Source organism: Acomys russatus, chromosome 17, assembly GCF_903995435.1.
Source record: "Acomys russatus chromosome 17, mAcoRus1.1, whole genome shotgun sequence".
NCBI lineage: Eukaryota > Metazoa > Chordata > Mammalia > Rodentia > Muridae > Acomys > Acomys russatus.
Window position 1 is genome coordinate 35,198,546 of NC_067153.1, and position 17,795 is coordinate 35,216,340.

Sequence of the window (17,795 nt, forward strand, 5' to 3'; positions counted from 1 at the left end):
AGTTCATGTGAAAGTCAGTCGCCAATCTTCACTCAATGGTGGAGAATGTCCTGTCCATTGGGTAGATCTGGGTAGGGGTTCGATATTTACTGCACATATTTGTCCTTGGTTGGTGCCATAGTTTGAGCAGAACCCCTGGGCCCAGATCCGCCTGTCATAATGTTCTTCTTGTAGGTTTCTAGGTCCCTCTGGATCCTTCTATTTCCTCATTCTCCCATATTTCTTTCACCTTGGGTCCCAATAGGATGTTCTCACATCTATCTCACTTTCCTGGTAGGTGAATACTTTCATGGGACATGACCATTGCACTAGTAGAAGAATGGGTAAAGAAACTGTGGTACATTGACACTATGGAATACTAGTCGGCTATTAAAAACAAGGAATTTCAGAAATTTGTGGACAAATGGATTGAACTAGAAATGACCATAATGAGTGAGTTCACCCAGAAGCAGAAATACTCAAATGGTATATACTCACTTATAAAATTCTTTTAAGTCAATTATTGCTGTATATTACATCAACAAACCCTCAAAAAGAAGAAATAGGGAACATGAGTTAACATAAAATGTACAGAAATATTTTGAAATGATAGTCTACATTAAAGTCAAATTTCAGCAGTGTCTACCTGCAAACTCAGCTTTACAACAGTTGCTAGAGGGGAAAACTTAAAACTAAAAGGTTAACCACACCCAAGAAAATATGGGGAAAACAAAATCACAGACCAGCATATCAAAGGGGTGAAAACACAGATAGACAGACAGACACACACACACACTCATACACACAAACACACACACACACACACACACTACCACTACCACAAGCACAATCACCACCGCTACCACCATCACTTATTACCACTAGAACAATAAGTGAACTAAAAATGTTCACTGATGACACTCAACATCAATGGTTTTAATTCATTAATAAAATGACAAATATTAACAGAACGGGTGCAGTATAGGATACATCTCTCTGGTGAATCAAAGAACCACATTTAATATCAAGGGTATATATCATCTCATGGTAAAGGGATAGATAAAGATGATCCAAGCAAAGGAACATCTGAAGCAAGCTGATGTAATCATTTTAATATCTGCAAAATATACTCTAAGCAAAATTTAATCAGAATATATATGGAAGCATGCTATTTACTAATCAGAAGAAAAAAATATGCCGTGGGAACGTTGTGATTCTTAACATCTATGAACAAAATACAAGTACACTTGAATGGAACTGCAGATGATCATCCTGAGTGATGTAACCCAGACCCAGAAAGACATGCATGGTACATACTCATAAGTAGATATTATCTGAACATAGATGTCCTCTGAGAGACTCCAGTCAGTGGAGGATTAGGACATATACTGAGACTCAAAGCTGGAATCTTGGTTAAAAGCTGAGAGTTTTATGGAAGAGATGGAGGACGGAAGGACAGGCCTGGGAGCGGGGAGCAGAGTCAGGAGCTTCATGGATGCTCTCAAAGTTGGCAAATATGGAGCCAGGGGCCCTGAACCAACTGATATACTAACCAAAGACATTGCAAGCAGAGAACTTAGACCAGGAGGTCTATTTAGATATAGGCAGTGGACAGCTCATTCTCCTTATGGAGAAGAAGAAGGGAGATTCGGGGTCTGCCTCTGACATGAACTCTGGTCCCTGAGATTTGATCACTGCTCCTTGGTGGAGAGGCCCTGTGGGAACATGGGGAAAGTGGATGCAGGCTATCCAGATGAGACCTCCTGATAAGCTGTGGTCAGAAGTCTAGGGGACTGGTAATAGGGAGGAAAAGGGAGGGAGGGTGGGAACAGGAAGATAAGAGTAAGGGGATTATTACAATCAAGATGAAATATGAATAAATAATATATAAAAAGAAATAGCACTATAATTTAAATAACATATTGAAACTATCACACTGATACTGGGTGACTTCAATATCCTACTCTTGTCAATAGATGGATCATCCAAACAAAGTCTAAACCCAGAAGTGCTGGAGCTAAATCAAGTCATAAACCAAATGAATCTAATTGATTATTTATAAATGGTTTCACACATACATACCAGATGATAAATAATTTTAGTACACTAGCCTTCCTATATAAAAATAATGAGTAGACTGAGAAAGAAATCAGGAAATAACAGCTTTTACAATACCCTCACATAATATGAAATATATTGAGGTAATTCTCATGAAACAAGTGAATGACTTGTTTGTTTTCTAATGAGAGATAAAAATATCGTAGACCTTAATAGAACTGGAAATAGGATGGTAACAGGAAGAGTAGAGAGATGGTTAACTATTCCCTGGATATATTCTATGGAAAAAATATATTTTCAGTAAAATTTAAAAAATTATCTGTTTTAAGCTATAAATATAGATTAGTTTTAGAAACCCTAATTTCAGGGGTTGGGGATTTATCTCAGTGTTAGAGCACTTGCCTAGCAAGCACAAGGCCCTGGGTTCGGTCCTCAGCTCTGGAAAAAAAAAGACAAAATAGAAACCTAAATTTCATTTCAACACCACATGAAAATACGCAAAAATATATGTTAAAAATTGAGTCATAATTGTGTAACAAATATGTATTTAACATATACTACTTATGTAGCTGTAAAGCAGATGAATATGTTGTATATTTTGGGGGAAATATATCTAGTAATTTAGTCATTCAGTTGGGTCTATGAGTCAAAACAAATAGACATTTCTCAAATAAGTGGCTATTGAAAGTCCTTTCAATATAAGAGCAAAAATGTATTTCTTTTTGCATAAAATTGAGTGACTGTTGATGGCAGTTTGTTTAATGATTGAGAGTTATTTTATGATGTAATCAGAACATAAAATATTATACATAGAGTCATCCATATTTCGATATCTAGGCAACTGACAAATTTGAATTTTCGTTATTTCAATCTGTTCCTGTGAGGATTAGCATTGATTGCCTACTTGATAGGACCAAAAATCACTCTGGGCATAGCTGAAAGGAACTCTCTAGGTTAAATCAATTGAGGTGAGTGCTCATGGGCAGCGTAAAAGGAGAAAAGCAACAGAGCATGAATGCTTATCTTCTCCTGTATGACCAGAGACACAAGGTGACCAGCTGCCTCTCAGTGATTAACCTTAAGATGGCATACTGAAACAACATCTTCTCTCCTTACGTTGTTTGTTTGGGTATTTTGTTGAAATGATAAGAGATTCAATACACTGCAAAGATGAGATTCATTTCTGAATGTCTTGCTCATTTATTTGTTTGATTGATCTTCCACAAGATCAATGACGACAAGGCTATTCTCAAATTCACTCTGTTGTTGAGGATGACCTTGAAAACTCTATCCTTTTGCTTTCAACTACTGAGTATGTGGATACAGGCAGGAGACGCTGAGCCTGAATTTCAATTTTGGTTTTAGAATGTAAAAAAAAAAAGAGTTGTTCTTGTATTAACTTGTTTCAATTGTCTACAATGAAACTACTTTGTGTGTTTACGTTTTGAAGAAAAACACATATTTGCTCTCAGTTCCGGAGATTCAAGGGCATGTCTCTCACATCACCTTGACTCTGGTAAGGGTCCATATAACAACACCACCTCAATGGTGAAAGGATGAAGGAGAGAAAGCTTTCACACCATTAGACTTAATAAGGATGGGCCACTGTCTTAGTTCATTTTCCTCTTGCTGTGATAAATATGTTCTGACGAAAGCAACTTAGAGGGAAACATTTTGTCTCTTAGCTAAAGGATATATTTAATCATGGTGAGGAATTTACAAGGAGCAGAGTTTGAGACAGCTTGGTCACATTGCATTCACAGTGAAAAAGATGAGAAATAAATATATGATAGTGAGTAGATTCTCTCTCTCTCTCTGTGTGTGTGTGTGTGTGTGTCTCTCTCTCTGTGTCTCTGTCTCTGTCTCTGTCTCTCTCTCTCTCTCTCTCTCTCTCTCTCTCTCTCTCTCTCTCTCTCTCTCTCTCCTCTCTTCTCCTCTCCTTTCCTGACCTCTCTTGTCCTCTCTTCTCCATATTATACAGTCCAAGATCCCCTTTCTGAATACATGGTGCTAACCCTGTGGGCATCTCTTACCATATCAATTAGTATGTTCAAGCACCCAAGGTCATACCCAGAAGCCTGTTCGCAAGGTGTTTTTAGATACTATCAAGTGGACAAATTAGATTACACCATACCTTTTCAATTTGATAATCAAAGACCTAATTTTAAATAATAAACTTTGGTACCTTCTCCTCAAAGTTTCATGTTTATCTCACCATGCAAAAGACAACCCGACTTAATATTTTTAAAAAACCATATGTTTTCATGATCCAAAAGCCATGTGTCATTAGAGACTCAAAGTAATCTCTTACCTGTGACCCATTACTCCATAAAATCAGAAAGCAAAATCCGCTCTTAAAGCAAGCAGAGTATAAGTACCTGTTCCAGAAAGGGACAAGAATACAGTAGATTATGAAATTGAAGCTAAACTAAATTCCAGTAAGAAAAACACTATATCTTACATATAATGTTAATGTAGAAATTGTGTAGAATCCAAAAGGGCTTGGGTTACCCCACTTCTACAGTTCTGCCACATACAATATGTACAACTCCTCTCTTTGGCCAGCTCCACTCCATGCCTATACCTTTCCCAGAGAGATAGTGCATCATCCTGGCACTGGCAGTACCAATAGTCTCTGCTGCAATTTATGTTTCATCTTCACTGCTTCATTCAGTGGCCCTTCAGAGCAGTTTTTAGGGATAGTGGCTCAGTCCATCCACACCTGCCTCCCTACACTCCTCAGTCAGAAGATGGTATGTCTTCCAACCCAGTAACAAATGGACACCATTGTAATACTCTTGCAGCGTGTGATGCAGAGCTGCCTTCATCCCATTGGACCACAGAGTTTTCAGCTCTAGTGTACTGAATCTGAGGAATCACTTTCCTTTTTAATTGTTCACGAGGTACAGTAAAAACCTTCAGCTGCAGTTTCAGTTTAGGCTTTTTTATGTAACACAAATTTGCAAGTTTATTCGTAAATTTATAAGTAATATCTTGCTCTCAAAGTACCTTTCTGACTGTTTCAGTGCAGAGTACCAGGCTTATCTTTAGAGGTAATAACTTCTTAAACAATTACTATTGCTTTATTTTCTTTACTCTTCATGTCAGGACCTCTCAGCTTGATCTCAGAATTTTCCCTGCTGTTATTTTTATCTTTAAATTCAACTTATTCAAGTACTCATGACATAGCACACTAAAGTCAATTTATCACATGAGTGGATTCTAGTCCAATTCCAATAAAGTTACTGTTCCTGTCAGAAACCTCATGGACTAGATCTTAACTGCAAACATTTTCCCTAGAATTCCTTTCTTCTGAATTCTCCCCCACAGTGGCAAATTGAGCTCTGCTTTCAGGAGTAAAACATTTTTTTAGCTCAAAATTCCAAACTTGTCCATATTCCAGAAATGAAAATGTTCTAGAGACCCAAAACCGGATAGATTCACTTCAATAATGAAATTCACTCTGGTACTACTTCCTCTCTCTCTCTCTCTCTCTCTCTCTCTCTCTCTCTCTCTCTCTCTCTCTCTCTCTCTCTCTCCTCTCTCTCTCTCTCTCTCTCTCTCTCTTTCTCTCTCTCTCTCTCCTTATGCTCTCATTGCTGTGGCAAAATATATTAGCAAAGACAATATATGATATAATATGTTTATTTTTCACTCACCATTCAAAGGTGATGAAGTCACAAGAGTGGGAACATGAGGAAAAATATTCACATTGCATCCTTCCTCACAAATTACTAATGGATTCATGTTAGTGCTTATTTTGCTTTCTACATCTTAGTGGCCAGGTCTCCTCACTTCAGTTAACATAATGAAGATAAAACTCCATAACCATGGACAGAACCTCTCTGTAGCATTTTCTAGATTAAATCAGAATGCTAATTGACACTAACTACCACTACCAACACTTTTTAGTGGCTGTGACCTTTTAGTCTCTTTCACATAAGTTCCTCATCACACCTTACTTTAACCAATCTGGAGCCACGTCTAACAGATGAGCCTGCAGGAAATAAAGCACATTCACACCATAGTAGTAACAGCCAGAAGTCATTCATTATGTGTAGTTTCACAGTGAACAACCATTCATATCATCCAAGTAGGCCATTGCAAGAGCCATCTATCCTGATAGAATCACTGTCCATGGAACCGCTCTTTTTGTATTGTATGGGGATTAAGGTGAAGACTATGGGCCTAATTTTCCTCATTTTTACATGAGCTGCCTTTCCTGATTTAAAAAAAAAATGGTTAATTCTTCTGGAGCATGAAATCCATTACTGTAGAAAGAATCTACCACTTTTTGTAATATGATGTGTCCACAGCAATTGTTCTTGGATGCCTTTTTGGTATTTCTGTTTTGGCTCCTAGTCTCTGTATTTATACCAGAGATAAATCAGAAATGTGTATTTTTTAATATTGTTCTTACTAATTACCATAAAATATGATTGCATTCTCTACTGGCTCAAAGGGTTAGTGAACAGAAACAAAATTGAGACTATTCTTAGATGACAAGTAAATTTTAACCATGTATATAGTTTCATCCTAAACATTGAACATATTCCATGAGTGTATGGCTGGCTTTCCTAGCAAAATGAATTTTCTTGCAAGGCTTTTCAGAAGCGCAGAGCCACCTAAAAACAGTATTTTATAATCTGTTTTCCTTGTTTTGCTGCAGGCTCTCAAAAATTAGGAAGAAAAGAAAAGAAAAAAACCATTGCCATCATGACAAAAACACATTACTGTTTGCATTCATTAAATTAATGTATGCTCATTTCCTATTTCCATTTTTGACAAAAATAACTTTTAATAAAGACTCTATCAATTACACAGTATTGTCATCAACATGTCGATTTATAATAATTTGCAGACAATAGAATTTGACTGATGCTCATTGTGGGTTGCACACCACTCTTACTCGTATTTCACTTTCTATTTGTAGAAGAGCCACAAACTGATAGAACACTGGGACACGCATCACAACAGATGCTATCAAATAGAAACGCTAAGGAGTTGTCAGCTTAGAAATTAAAATTCTTGGCACACCAAAAAGCGTGCTTCTATCAGCATTAGAATTACCTTTCCATTTCAAATATGGAAAATGACTTTGACCTCATTCTAACACTTATTACCAAGAATATTTCAGAAAGCAGATTAGTCAAAATACGCTTTTCTTTCATTAATATTCCTTGTACCATGTTATAACTAATGATTTGTATTATGAATAGTCATTGCTAAACAGGTCTTGTTTGAGGAATACATGACAATTTTATATATTCTTTGCTTTAATTGCTGGGAGGGAAAAAAAAGAATTTTATTAAATAATGGCATCAGCTTTCAGTTAGTTAACAAAATAAATTGGTAACCCACTGTGCAAAGACTACTATGGTAGACACATTTGGAGGACACAGGGGAAGAAAATGACATTTTTTTTCTCTTTGCCAAAGTTCATGAAGTTGGACGGTAGAGTATAGCGAAGTGAAAAGAACTTCCAAGTCCCTGAAAAGCATTCAATGAATTACTCTGCAAAGTATATTGTTTCTTGTTAAAATAAAGTTCAATAAATTAGAGTGATAATTGTTGTTTTTAAAGTACATGAAAGTACATCAAACAACCTTTATAAATATAGACATGGTTATTTTAAACATAAAGTAATATATTTCTCACTGGGTAGATTTGAATGTATTAGTAATTACCTTGGTGTCACCAGTAATGTTCCAATGTCATATTAAGGAAAGAAATGAAAACACATTCCCTTAGTGTAACTTAACCAAGTAAGCCAGGATTTTATTTTCCCTAATTAAGTCTTTCTGTAGCTTCCACTGTCCCTGTGTGTTTGATGCATAAGCTCACAACTCTGCCTGTTCCAGTGTTTGTGAGGTTTCTGTGTGTCTCTGTGTGTTCGTTGTCTCTGTCTCTAACAAAAGGAAGTGTTGCCAATTTTTTCGAACAGCACAAAAAATATCACATGAAGAAGAATGAGAGATAATTTATGGAAATATTTAATAAAAATAATAGATTACAAGTGGTTAAGTTACTGACTCCAGTGGGCCCCAACTGAAAAATATAACAAATATTAGAAACACCATTGTCTATCAAGAAATATCAGTATATTACATTCAAAGTATATGGTAGATATTTACTTTATAAGGCCATTTTTAGCCTAATTGCTATTTCTAATTTTTAAAATATGTTTTATTAATTTATTCATATTACATCTCAATTGTTAGTCCATCCCTTGTATCCTCCCATTCCTCCCTCCTTCCTATTTTCTCCTTACTCCTCTCCCCTATGACTGTGACTGAGGGGGACCTCCTCCCCCTGTATATACTCATAGGGTATCAAAATGGTTGCTATAACACACATGCAGATGCATATGTATTACTCATGTGTGAGAGACAGGTAAGAGTACATAATTTGTGATTAAGACGATAGATTGTATTAGGTTGTTTACATGGAAATCCAATGCAAGTAAGGTTGGTTGTCACCTTGATCTTTTAAAGGACTGTTAGTCAAAAAAGATGAGTACACAGTAGGATAGCAATCATAAATCTTTTTTTTTTTTTTTTTTTTTTTTTTAGTTTTTCGAGACAGTGTTTCTCTATGTAGCCTTGGCCATCCTGGACTCACTTTGTAGACCAGGCTGGCCTTGAACTCACAGCGATCTGCCTGCCTCTGCCTCCTGAGTGCTGGGATTAAAGGCGTGCACCACCACACCCAGCCCTCAATCATAAATCTTAAGTTATCTAATGGTATACTATTATCCCTGGCTATGAGGTCCAACAAAATTCTAGTTTCTTAGAATATTTTTGTCATGTCTTAATGACACCTATGTTTGTGTCTTTAGTTTATAACACAGTTTCTAATTATATATTCTAGTAAAATATACTACTTGAAATTGTAGAATGATAAAAAGCATATAATAATTGGTTTTCAAAACAAATTTGAGTACTGTGTTTAGCGGTTATGGGTCCTTTCATTTTTTTTCTATTAAAATATTGTATTTAAATTCTTAGAAAGCCATGTGCAAGGTGGAGAACATTTAAGTCTATGGTGCACTTATTAGTGATAATTGCACAATATGACAGAATTAAGAATTTAAATAAGCTATATATTTTATTATTCTTAGAGAGAAATACAGACAAGCACTGCAGTGTTAAACATAGTTGAAAATATCTGAATATTTCAAATTGTTAAAGTCATAACCTATAAGGCATAAGACAATTATGACCTATGCTTCTTACTATACTTTGCTATTGTTTCATCACTACAGCACTATGTTTTAGAAATAGGGAATGCTTCTTACAGCAGTGAAAGCTCTTCTGTAAATCAGGAGAGAGTCTGGGACACAACTCATACACTTTCTATTTTACTTCTCAGAACTTTCTTGTTTTTTTTTTTTTCTTAAAATAATTTAAGCTATTTATTAAGAGAAAGATATGGAAAGGTGGCAAGTTTAGGATGGGAAGCTCCTGAGACTCAGACAGGACTGAAGAGTTGAGAATAGACCCAGGAGACAACTAGAAAACAATAAAAAAAAAATCTATGCTATCTGTACCACCTATTTCTTATTTCCTTTTTTTTATTTAATTAATTTATTCACATTACAACTCAATTGTTATCCCATCACTTGTATCCTCCCATTCCTTCTTCCCTCCTGCTTTCACCCTATTCCTGTCCTCTAGGTCTAAGACCAGAAGGACCTCCTTACACACTATATCGTCATAGGCTATCAAGTCTCATCTTGGTAGCCTGCTTATTCTTTTTTGAGTGCCACCAGGCCTCCCCACCAAGGAGAGGTGGTCAAATATGGGGCACCAGAGTTCATGTCAGAGTTAGTACCCACTCTCCACATAACTGGATAACGTCCTGTCCATTTGATATATCAGAATAGGTGTTCAGTGTTTATTACTTGTATTGTCCTTAGATAGTGCAATAGTTTGAGCAGACCCCCCCTGAGCCCTGATCTACCCATCACCATGTTCTTCTTGTAGGTTTCTAGGGCCCTCTAGATCCTTCTATTTCCTCACCTCCTATATTTCTCTTACCTAGAGCCCCAGTAGGATGTCCTCACATCTATCCCAAACTCCAGGTAAGTGAAGACTTTCGTGGGACACACCTTTTGTGCTAGTGTCCAATTATAAGTGAGTATATACCATGTGAATCTTTCTGCTTCTGGGTTATCTCAGTCAGTATGATCATTTCTAGTTCAATCCATTTGTCCACAGATTTTGGGATTTCCTTGTTTTTAATAGCTGAATAGTATTCCATAGTACAAATGTACCATGTTTTCTTTATCCATTCTTCAACTGAGGGACATTTAGGCTGTTTACAGATTCTGGCTATTGTAAATAAGGCCACTATGAACATGGTTGAGCATATGTCCTTGTGTGGTGGAGCATTTTCTGGGTATATTCCAAGGAGTGGAATAGCTGGGTCTTGAGGAAGCCCTATTCCTAGTGTTCTGAGGAAGTGCCAGATAGATTTCCAAAGTGGTTGTACAAGTTTACATTCCCACCAGCAATGAAGGAGTGTTCTTCTTTCTCCACATCCTCGCCAGCATGTGGTGTCACTTGAATTTTTGATGTTAGCCATTCTGATGAGTGTAAAATGGAATCTCAGAATCATTTTGATTTGCATTTCTCTGATGACTAAAGACATGGAATGTTTCTTTTTTAAATTATATTTTATTAATTTATTCATAACTACATCTCAATTGTTATGCCACCCTTGTATCCTCCAATTCCTCCTTCCCTCTTATTTTTCCCTTAGTCCCCTCCCCTATGACTGTGACTGAGGGGGACCTCCTGCCCCTGTATATACTCATAGGGTATCAAGTTTCTTCTTGGTAGCCTGTTATCCTTCCTCTGTGTGCCGCCAGGCCTCCCCATCCAGGGGATGTGGTCAAGTGTTTCTCAGCCGTTCGATATTCCTCTGTTGAGAATTCTCTGTTTAGTTCTGAGTCCTATTTCTCAATTGGGTTATTTGGTTTGGTGGTGTTTAATTTCTTGAGTTCTTTATATATTTTGGATATTAGACCTTTGTCAGATGAAGGGTTGGTGAAGATCTTTTCCCAGTCTGTCGGCTGTTGCTTTGTTCTGTCCACAGTGTCTCCTGCCTTACAAAAGCTTTTTCAGCCTCATGAGGTCCCATCTATTAATTGTTGACCTTAAAGCCTGAGCTGTTGGTGTTCTGTTCAGAAAGTTGTCTCCTATGCCAATGTGTTCCAGGCTCTTCCCCATTTTTTCTTCTAACTGACTTAGTGTCCCTGGTTTTATGTTGAGGTCTTTAATCCACTAATCCGCTTAGACTTGAATTTTGTGCATGGTGACAAATAAGGGTCTAATTGCATTTTTTCTACATGTAGACATCCAGTTAGACCAGCACCATTTGTTGAAGATGCTATCCTTTTTCCATTGAATAGATTTGGCTTCTTTGTCAGAAATCAAATGGCCATATGTGTGTGGAATCATTTCTGGGTCTTCGATTCGATTCCATTGATCAAGCAGCCTATTGCTGTGCCAGTATCATGCTGTTTTAATTATGCAGGGATGGTTTAATGTATGAAAATCCATCAATGTAATCTACCATATAAACAAACTGAAAGAAAAATATGATCATCTCCTTAAATGCAGAAAAAGCATTTGACAAAATCCAACACCCATTCATGTTTAAAGTTTTGGAGAAATCAGGAATACAAGGCACATACCTAAACATAATAAAGGCTATAATAAAGCAAGCCAACAGCCAACATCAAATTAAATGGAGAGATACTCAAGGAAATTACTAGAAAATCACGGACCAGACAAGGCTGCCTACTTTCCCCATATATCTTCAGTATAATACTTGAACATCTAACCAGAGCAATAAGACAACATAGGAAAATCAAGGGGATCCAAATGAGAAAGGAGGAAGTCAAATCATCCCTACTTGCAGATGATATGATAGTGTACATAAGTGACTACCACCCATTTCTTGATGAAACATGAATGGTGCATCTGAGGTCTAGCCCAGATATGATATATTCATATTAAACCTATGCCTCTCATTAGCCGAATATTGTTGCTGATGAAATATGCAGACAAATTTCGCTAGAAGATTTTAAAACATTACTTCTTTACTAAATTCAATTGAAAAGGGGAAAATAGCAAAATACTCAATCACATCAAGATACTATGGGTAGAAAATAATAGAACTCTGCTCATCAGTTTGACATGGTTATAACATATTTTTAAAATGTGCAAATGCACACTTGAAGTATAAAACAAACTATCATTAAAAGACAGCTAATGCATCTGTTGACAAAATTGGTATTACAAAATCCCATTATGGTAAAAATGATCAAATGCAATTTTAATAGAGAATGTTTCTACATAAAGCACAAACATACATACACACATGTTTCTAAACACACTGTAGAATGAAATAATACTGGGAAACATTTATTAATACTTTTTGGAATAATGTTTCAGAATTTTTATACCTTGCTCTTCCAAATATTGGGGTGTAATAGTGATAGCATACCACTGACCATAGTTGTGTACCTAATAATGTGAACATATGATGCCTCAAAAGTTGAAATATTGTGGAAAAGGTAAAAGATCATATTGATATTTCTAATTAAAAGATTATGCTTGTATCAGGAAGTAAGAAAGTCAATAATACAGAATCAGATCCAATAGAAAGCAGAAACAGGGACAAATAATGTGAAATAAGTAAAAGCTCCAAGACATAAGGAAACAAAGATTTTACCAAATACGCTGAAGGAATTTTTTTAGACATACTGAAGTAGCTGAAGTATTGTTATTTGAAATGACATTGTGAGAAATTTTAGAAATTACAACTATAACTATTAGGTGAAATAGACACAAATATTTTACAACATCGTAACTTGGTGCAGTTTATTGACGATTTCCAGTATTTTTTTTTTTTTTTTTTACCAAATGCAGGTATTTAGTATTGTCATCTTCCCAAATGTTTCCTTTGGATGTGTTGGATACAAGACCCCTGTCCTCTGGTTATTTTGAAAACTACAACTGACTTTTACAGAATTCTAATTTGTGTGGTAATTGACCACCTAATAATACACATTGTTCATTTGTAGAATGAAATCACTTTATTAATCATCAAAATCATTTTTATTTTATAATGAAACTTATACAATTAATTTTTTTGAAATTATAGCATTGTTGATAATCTAATACCAAATGATCAATCTGAAAACATAAAAAAATCATGTAATAACAGATTAGAGTTGTTATTAAGTTCCTGTCTAATAGTTTATAATGTGTGTCATTTTTGGCAGGACTTCAGATTTTTATTTTGTTTCTTGGCACTGAGATTACTCTGCTATTTTATTTTATATATTATAATATTTACCAAAATGCAGAAATATGTAGATAATATATACACCATGCAGAAGTTGATCTTTATTTGTTATTTGGTTTTCTCTAAGTAGTTTTATTGTATGGAAACATGTTTTTAGTCACATTGTTTTTAAACTGACAAATGAATTGGAAAACAGTTTTTGAAAATGTTCATCTTAGTATTTTTCTTGATCTTATGGTGTGTGTGTGTGTGTGTGTGTGTGTGTGTGTGTGTGTGTGTGTGTGACTGCTACCTTACACTTAACTTTCATTGTCCTGGTAGTGGGTAGTGAATGTAAAATATTGTTTGTGTGCTTGTACAAAAATCTAAATTCTTAAATCTATTGGCTTCGATTATATCAAACATCCGGCCCTGTGTAGTGAAAACCTGTGCCTAGAATGAATTTGCCCTCCCCCCTCTCTTGTCTTCTCTCTTCACTTCATTCAACTCTGATTTGTTTTGTTAATGGAGAACATAATGATGCAAAAATCTGGTTTCCATGAGACTGATGGTATTTCCAGAAAGCAGATTTTTTTTTTCATGTAAAACAATGTTAATACTAGGAAAATAGATGAATTTCATAGTCTTGTGAGTTTTTATGCTAAGCTCGCAGCATACGTGCATGATAAAGCAGGAAAAAGTGATAACCTATGCATCGTAAGATTGAAAGTCATAGACAGCCCCCTTCTCATATATACACGAAAGGTGTGAAATACAGCAATGAAAATAGGCTGAGAATTTTTAAAGCCAGAGTCAAGGTAGGGGTGGAGAATACAACTGAAATGATTAAAGAGATCAGCACCATAATAAATAACAAAGCTGATCTGCACTAGTGTAGAAAGAAAGTGTCCCTATGAGTTAATCATAAGTGGGGCACAACAGTTAGACTCTCAGGTAAATCCATAATTACTATATAAGAGAGAGCATGTACTGATAATACTGCTGAAGAAATTGTTTAAAACCTACGGCTTAGGAAAGTATTTTCCTTGATTTTAAAGCCAAGAAATGAAGAGACCACTATATCTCTTGGAAAAGGGAGCCAGGCCATATCTAAAGCTGTTATCAAAACTCAGCAGCATTTTTCAGTTGGTTTTAAGGGTAGACAAAACACAAACATTATAGCCATTGAGACTAGCACCAACGCCCTAGACAGTCTCTAAGTGAAGAAAATTTTTGGAGGTGCCATATTAACAAAAAAAGAGTCTTTTGCAGCATGCTCTGATGGGGAAATTCGTGTTACAAACAATGAAGTGTGTTGGAAATGCCAGCGTCATGGGATACCTACCAAGTAAAGCTGCAGGCATAGAGGGGAGTTGATGCAAGGGAGTCCACCTTGCTGCAGTTTTTGAGATGGGAGGTTCTTCACAGTGACTGAAGCCCAGATGAGCCTTAGTGATACCATTTAGTTAGGAGTTAAAATATTTTAGAGGGACACTTGTTATTCTTTTGGCTATCTAAGTTTTGAAAGAATGGGCCACAAAATACTGGAATTTCCATGGTAATGTTATCCTATAAGACGGGAAATGCCAGTACTTGCCTTGGCATGAAAACTTAGGAAATACTTCCCTATGTACAGAGTTTTAGCAGGCAATTATGTGAGCCAAAGCAGAATGGGAACTTTTTTCGTGAGAAGTGGTTTCATACAGTTCTGACAAATTGACTGCCATTTTAAATGATGATTTATGGGATCATATATTGACTTGGACTCCTTTGTTCTGCATACTTTGACCCTCTATTTTAAACCATACCTCATGCTAGGATTCTGACTATGGTCTTGCAGGGCTCATTACACCTTCCTGGCCTAACTTTTTTCCATTTTCTCATTTATTTATTGAGTCTTTAATTGTCCTGTTGAGGACAAGTAATTGAAGCTAACATGTTGAGGGGGCTGTCAGGGCCTTGGCACTAAATCCATGTCAACAATACCAGGTATCATAGGCAAATCTTGCTTTGGCCTAGTCATGGCTTGTTGTGCTCCCATTTATTTTATTTAGAATGGGAGTCTTAACTTCATACTGTACTATATGGCAAATAAATTACCCACAGTTTCAGAAAACACATGCATTTTTGGATTTTTAAACCACGTTATAACTCCTAAAGCTTTGGAGGACTCTCATTAATAAACTAAAAGCATTTTAGAAAAGAGGTGATCAAAGGCTTTTCGAAGACCAGAAAATGGCACAAACTCATGGGCTATATTCATGAACAGAAATAAAAATGGAAACAAGAGAAGACAGGCTGAGCACTAATGTTCATGCTTTACTCTTTCTTAATCTACTCACGTATGCACAAACTACACATCACCATGACCTTGCCCACCCTTGCTGACTTGACCCAGTTAGAGTATTAGGCCAAAACCTTCTCTCCTCTACATTCCTTTATAGTAGGTACATGGTTACCTTAGTGAGAAAAGTCAGGAACATAGACGCATATTCTTAAAACATTAGCAATATTAATAATTGCACATAATAAGATATTATATAAGATGGAATTTTCTGAATTTCAAAAAGAAAATTAAAATAGCTCTAATTTATAAATTTAACAATTTCACATATAATACGTGCTTGAATATGTATCATCTATAAATATATACATGTATACACATATCTTTAAATATGTAAAAGCATATATTTTTAAAACAATGTTTTAATTTGATATTATTTTTGTAGTTGTTGATCATTGTTCTTTTCTTTACTCATATATGTTAAAATGAAGATGACAGATATATAACAATAGCTGGGTGGGGTTTCACAGGACATTAAGCCCAGTACTAAGGAGGCAAATGCACATAGATCTCTGTGAGTTTGAGGCAATCCTGGTCTACAAAGTGAGTCTGGGACATAAAGGGATACATATGAAACACTATCTTGAAAAACCAAATAGATAGATAGATAGATAGGTAGATTGATAGATAGAGTTTCATTATAAATAAAGATTCATAACAAATTTGACTTTTAAAATACAAAATAAGAATATCCCACCTTTTAAACCAATTGAATGGTGATATTTATCTCGTATGTATGAGTCCTCATGTTCGATGTCTTCTTTGGAAAATAAATGCTTTGAAAAGATAATAGTGTTATGAATATTGTGAAACCATATTGCTTTAATTAAGTGAATATTTTTAGTATTTTGGTGATAATTTCATTACTCCAATAGATTACAATGCCTCAATTATCATGACTGTTATAAACTAAAATGAAAATTTCTAAGCAATATTTGGGTTAATTTAAGATATCTTAGAATTTGGAAAATATTAAAGATCACAGGAAGAATACATTTCTTTATAAGCTACATTCCAGACTTTAGTCACAGCATGATAATGAGATGCTATGATTTTGTGAAGAATACTTATTGGAAATCACACTGGGAATAAATATAACTCTTTATAATTTTAATTTTTTCAAAAAGCATACCCTTACTGTAGTTTTCCCTTCATCTTCTCCTTGCGTCTTTCACCACCACATCCCACTTCCCAGATCCACCCCTGACTCACATCCCCTCATACAAGAGCAGGCATCCCAGGGAAATCAATCACACAGAGCATAATGATCTACAAAAGTATTAGGCGCACACCATTGTGTCAAGGCTGGACACGGAACCCAGTAAGAGGGTCCAACAAGCAGGCAAGAGTCAGGAAAGACACGACTCACAATGTTAGGAATCTCAAAAGAGATCAAGCTACTAAGCCAACACATATATGCAGAAGACAAAGGTTAGAGCCCCACAGGTCCGCTGATATCTGCAAGTGGTCATGAGTGCTGAGTAGTTGAAGCTCTGGGTCGTGTTTCGGTTGTATCTTTGACGTCTCTGATCCTTCCTCCTTCTCCTCCATATAACTGCACAAGTTCCACCAGATGTTTGAAGGTGGGCTTCTCCATCTGCTTCCAATAGTTACAGGATGAATTCTTTCTTGTCCTTCTGATAACAATTATGCTAGGCTACTTGAAGAGTAACAAGACAACCAAAGGAGATAAAGAAATACAAATTGAGAAGGAAGAAATAAAAGGGCCACAATTCACAGAGACTATGATAATATACATAAGCAACCCCCAACGTTCTACCAGGGAACTTCTATAGCTGATAAACACCTTTGGCAAAGTGGCTGCATTCAAGATGAACTCAAATGCTAGTAGCCCTCCTATATAAAAAATGACAAACTTTTTGACCACAGCTATCACAATAGCCACAAATAATACAAAATATCATGAAGTAACTCTATTCAAACAAATAAAAGATCTGTACAATAAAACTTTCAAGTCACTGAAGAAAGAATTTGAAGAAGATATCAGAAGTTGAAAAGATCTCCCATGCTCATGGATCAATAGGAGTAAAATAATAAAAAGGAACATCCTGCCAAAAGCAATATACAGACTCATTGCAATTCTCATTAAAATACC